This window comes from Leucopleurus acutus (assembly GCF_964270905.1).
Source record: "Leucopleurus acutus genome assembly, chromosome: 15".
NCBI lineage: Eukaryota > Metazoa > Chordata > Mammalia > Artiodactyla > Delphinidae > Leucopleurus > Leucopleurus acutus.
Window position 1 is genome coordinate 54,194,977 of NC_139157.1, and position 5,471 is coordinate 54,200,447.

At 39.2% G+C, this 5,471-nt stretch overlaps 1 pseudogene across 1 annotated transcript; it reads right to left on the reverse strand.

Moving 5' to 3' along the window:
* Positions 1-935: 935 nt before the first annotated feature.
* On the reverse strand, positions 936-2,615 carry LOC309971848 (S-phase kinase-associated protein 1-like; annotated as a pseudogene). The gene has a single exon. The product of its transcript is annotated as an S-phase kinase-associated protein 1-like (transcript).
* Between the last annotated feature and the right edge of the window lie 2,856 nt (positions 2,616-5,471).

Here is a 5,471-nt window from a genome sequence, read left to right on the forward strand (position 1 = left end):
TAAAGAGTTAGAGGCAGAGATAGTTCTAATTTGTAGGTGCCTGAGACCCTCATTCTAGTGTTCTTTTTGTAAATCATGCTGAACTTTGGCTGCTGGTAGTATAATTTTATTGAGGTCTCTATAATTCAGTTAAAACCCATTAATATAAATTTTCATTGAGCTGACAAGAATGTAATATACAATAAATATGATATTTAGATTGTCTCAGATTTTGTCTTGCTGACAATACCCATCATATTTTCTTCTACTTTTGTCTGATTTACTCTATCTTAATGTCCCTAGCCCTTTCCCCTTCTCATTCTATGTGCTACTATATCTATTACCATAATTTATTCTCCCATTTTTATTGTGACAACTTCTGAATCTGTATCTTAAATCCACATTTTCCTCTTGAGCTCTAGACTTGCCTTTTAGGAATTTGTGTTCATATGTCCAATACAAGTTGAAGGTATTCCAAACTGAGCCTTATCATCTCCTGCCCTTCTTAACCAGGATCTCCACCCCCACCATCCCTCCCTCTAACAATCCCATTCTTCCTCCTGGGTCTTGTGGTCCACGGATGATGCCATGATTAGCAAAGTCCTGATTAAGTTAGTAAAGCAGCTTTGTGGGAATCACCCTTGAATCTTTTCTTTGCTTCTCTCCCATGTTGAACCATTGCCAAATATGGGTGTTCCTTGCTCATAAATCTCTCTCCAATTTCTCTCTCTCTCTTTTTTCTATCCTAAATACCATATTCCCTGCATCAGTTTCTCATGTCTCTTCCTTCATCACTGCATTAAGTCTCCATATAGGGTATGATCCTCTAGTGTTCCACAGTGTTGCCACATCTTTCTAAAATCTTATTATGTCTTACCCCTTCTTAGAATTCTTTAACAACTCCCTGTTGCTTCTGAGAATAAAATCTCAAAGTTTTAATATGACACAAAATGCTCTTTCTTTTTTTTTTTTTAACGTAACTTACTTTTTATTGAAAGTATCTTGCATTCGTGACTGATGCTTTCTGGGTAACGCCATACATTTTAACATTAAAGGTTAAATTATTTTTTACATGCAAGTAGTGTTTATGGTTTCCCCCACATAGGATTACTGATTATAAAAAGATGACACACCACATGGGTTAAGTGTCTCTTTTAATAGAAAAGCCAGCAAACTGTCTAATTCTGTTTCCTCCCAAACCACAAACTGAGTAGTAAATGAGCCTCTAGCCAACATATTCAAAGCTGAGAGGATTAAAAATGCAAAAATAAGTCCTCAGATCCAATTAAGGGAGCCCTGCTACATACAGGTTAATCAATACCAGTGGACTCCAGGAAGCTGGAAGACATTCTGATAACCCCACTCTGGTAACATTTACCTCAATTAGCGTTTCTCCAGTTTCCAACTCATGAATAAAGATAATACGTTGTTAATTCTATTTCAGAAAATGTTTTGCAAGTTGTTTTATTTACAATGCCAACTTTTAAAAGTCACTAAACTAAAGTTAACTGGACAATAAACTAGGCATAAGTTGCTTTACAAAAAGAGGGAAAGCCCAAAATGCCACTTTCTATAGAGAACCCACAGTTCAATTTTATTCAGAGCAAAGAATAAAGAACTTTTGATCATACTAGAAGAAACTGAGTCATAAGTTTGGAATCTGTACTGAAACTACATATGCATTGAGGACAACATTCTGCTAATACAACTGATTTGCTGCTGCATTTGTGGACTGTTTTTCTAATATTAACAATTATAAACAAAGCAGTGCAACTAGTATTTGGAACAATCCTTACAGTGTTACAGCATCAGACACAAAATTTCACTTCTCCTCACACCACTGGTTCTCTTTGCGTACCTGGGCTTCCTCTTCTTCAGTAAAATCATTTTTGATATTGAATGTCTTTCGAATCTCCTCAGGAGTTTTCTCCTTGATCATATTGGCAACAGTCTTGCAGGTAACATCAAGCAGACCTTTGATGTCTAAGTAGTTTGCTGCCAGTATAATCTCAAAAAGTTTTCCTTGGTCAACTTTCAGGAATTCTTGATCCCAAACAGGGATATCATCTGTTCACTCTTCTTTGTCCTCACCATCCTCAGGAGGAGGCGGATCGTCCTTGTGGTGGGTGCACCCCTGAATGACCTTTTTTAATATTGCTGCATTAACATTTGGCAAGGGGACTGCATCATCACCTCCTTCATCATCCATTCCTAAATCTTCCAACGTGGTCTTAATAGTCACAGATTGTTTCGCAATTTCAACATCAACTTCAAATATCTCTCTGTCACAACTCTGCAACTTAATTGAAGGCATGGTGTTAAGATTCAAGGAGATGGCGGGCCAGAGGCTGATGAGAGCAGGGTGGCGTCTGCAAAAAAAAAAAAAACACAGAAAATCGGAGAACAAGGGCAACACTCAAAATGCTCTTTCTGATTTGACTCCTGCTAAACTTTCTGGGCCTGTCTTCTTGCTTTTCTTATCCTTTCTCCTTTCCAACCATGTTGAAACCTGCAGGTGTCTGGTTATGCCTTGAACTCTCACCCCTTCTTGGAATTTGCTTGACTGCTCTGTCCACTTCTCCTTCTTGCAAGCTAGGAGCCATCTCTTTCAAGGAGCCTTTTCTCCCCCCAGACTGGGTTTGAGGCTGCTCTTTGGTGTTCTAGTTGTGCCTGCCAGACATCCATAATAGCATCACTGAATTTCACAGTAGTTATCAGATTACCTGTTGAACTCTTCCATTAGACCATAAGATGCTTGTGGACTGAGGTGTGTTCATATCTTTTGCTTATTTAGCATTTAGAAGGCTGTCTGGCACATGAATGTTGATTGCACAAAGAACTGAATGAGATGTCTGCAAAATAGCATCTTTTGCTATGTGTATTGCCATTCAACGTATTTGATGATAATGAGCCTGAGAGATCATGAGTTCACTGCTGACTTGCCTTAACTTTGGCCCACTATAGTGCTTGCCTGGTTTTGATTACAATTATCAATAGTATGATTAAATTACAGTTCCCATTTTTATATCACTCAAATTTTATGTAATACTTAGAGATACATATTAAAATTCAACTTTCCTCAAACAAAGAAAGCTAGTGGAATTATTATGATCGCATTTCTACAAATGAGAGTACTGAGAAATAGAGAGGAAAACTGACTTGTCCAAGGTCACACATGTGGAAGTCACAAACTGGGAATTTGAACTCGGTTTTTCTGGGTCTTTGTTAAGTGTCTTACAAGTATGCCTCCTTGGTTCTATGCACTTTATTTACTTTAGTTACAGTGATTGAAAAGCATCATTTTGCTTTATACATTTCTCAGATGTCCAGAGAGTAACATTTCAGAGAAAAATCCTGTGCTACCTTAGAGTTTAAGGGCAGAGGGAAACTGAGAATTTTTTTTTTTTTTTTTTTTTTTTTTTGCTGTACGCGGGCCTCTCACCGCTGCGGCCTCTCCCATTGCGGAGCACAGGCTCCGGACGTGCAGATTCAGCGGCCATGGCCCACGGGCCCAGCCGTTCCGCGGCACGTGGGATCCTCCGGGACCGGGGCACCAACCCGCGTCCCCTGCATCAGCAGGCGTACTCCCAACCACTGCGCCACCAGGGAAGCCCGAGAATTGTTTTATAGTGATGTTTTCATTTGAAGGATGATGGGAGAAGAAAAGTGAGAAAAGATGAAAGAAAAAAAGGACAGTGTATAAAAGGGGATTCTTTTGGATATTAAGGGATGCATATGTTCAAGATTGAATTTCAGACACAAAATTGTCTTGATCTGAAACTTCTCAGAGTTCTAAAATTTCCTTACTCTGTTTTTTATATTTTTTTCAATTTGGTTTTCTCAGGCTTCTTATTGTATCACATACAACAAAGAAACTGTTACATGAAGACAGCTTCTCTGGTGATATTTTAGAGCAATAATAAATTGAGTACCAAAAATTACATAAGAAGTAGTTTGTTTATTTTTAACATCTTTATTGGAGTATAATTGCTTTACAGTGGTGTGTTAGTTTCTGCTTTATAACAAAGTGAATCAGCTATATGCATACGTATATCCCCATATCCCCTCGCTTGCCTCTCCCTCCCACCCTCCTTATCCCACCGCTCTAGGTGGTCATAAAGCACCGAGCTGATCTCCCTGGGGTATGCAGCTGCTTCCCACTAGCTATCTGTTTTACATTTGGTAGTGTATATATGACAATGTTATTCTCTCACTTCATCCCAGCTTACCCTTCCCCCTCCCCATGTCCTCAAGTCCATTCTCTACATCTGCGTCTTTATTCCTGTCCTGCCCCTAGGTTCATCAGTACTGTTTTTTTTAGATTCCATATATATGTGTTAGCATATGGTATTTGTTTTTCTCTTTCTGACTTACTTCACTCTGTATGACAGACTCTAGGTCCATCCACCTCACTACAAATAACTCAATATCATTTCTTTTTTATAGCTGAGTAATATTCCGTTGTATATATGTGCCACATCTTCTTTATCCATTCATCTGTTGATAGACACTTAGGTTGCTTCCATATCCTGGCTATAGTAAATAGCGCTGCAGTGATCATTGTGGTACGTGACTCTTTTTAATTAATTAATTAATTTATTTATTTTTGGCTATGTTGGTTCTTCGTTTTTTGTGAGTGGACTTTCTCTAGTTGTGGCGAGTGGGGGCTACTCTTCATTGTGGTGAATGGGCTTCTCATTGCACTGGCTTCTCTTGCTGCGGAGCATGGGGTCTAGGCATGTGGGCTTCAGTAGTTGTGGCTCGCGGGCTCTACAGTGCAGGCTCAGTAGTTGTGGTGCACAGGCTTAGTTGCTCCACAGCATGTGGAATCTTCCCGGACCAGGGCTTGAACCCGTGTCCCCTCCATTGGCAGGTGGATTCTTAACTACTGTGCCACCAGGGAAGCCCCATGACTCTTTTTGAATTATGGTTTTTCTCAGGGTATATGCCCAGTAGTGGGATTGCTGGGTCATATGGTAGTTTTATTTTTAGTTTTTTAAGGAACCTCCATACTGTCCTCCATAGTGGCTATATCAACTTACATTCCTACCAACAGTGCAAGAGGGTTCCCTTTTCTCCACACCCTCTCCAGCATTTCTTTTTTGGAGATTTTTTGATGATGGCCATTCTGACTGGTGTGAGGTACTACCTCCTTGTAGTTTTGATTTGCATTTCTCTGATGATTAGTGACGTTGAGCATCTTTTCATGTGTTTGTTGGCAATCTGTATATCTTCTTTGGAGAAATGTCTATTTAGGTCTTCTGCCCATTTTTGGATTGGGTTGTTTGTTTTTTTGATATTGAGCTGCACGAGCTGCTTCTATATTTTGGAGATTAATCCTTTGTCAGATGCTTCGTTCACAAATATTTTCTTCCATTCTGAGGGTTGTCTTTTCGTCTTGTTTATGGTTTCCTTTGCTGTGCAAAAGATTTTAAGTTTCATTAGGTCCCATTTGTTTATTTTTGTTTTTATTTCCATTTCTCTAGGAGGTG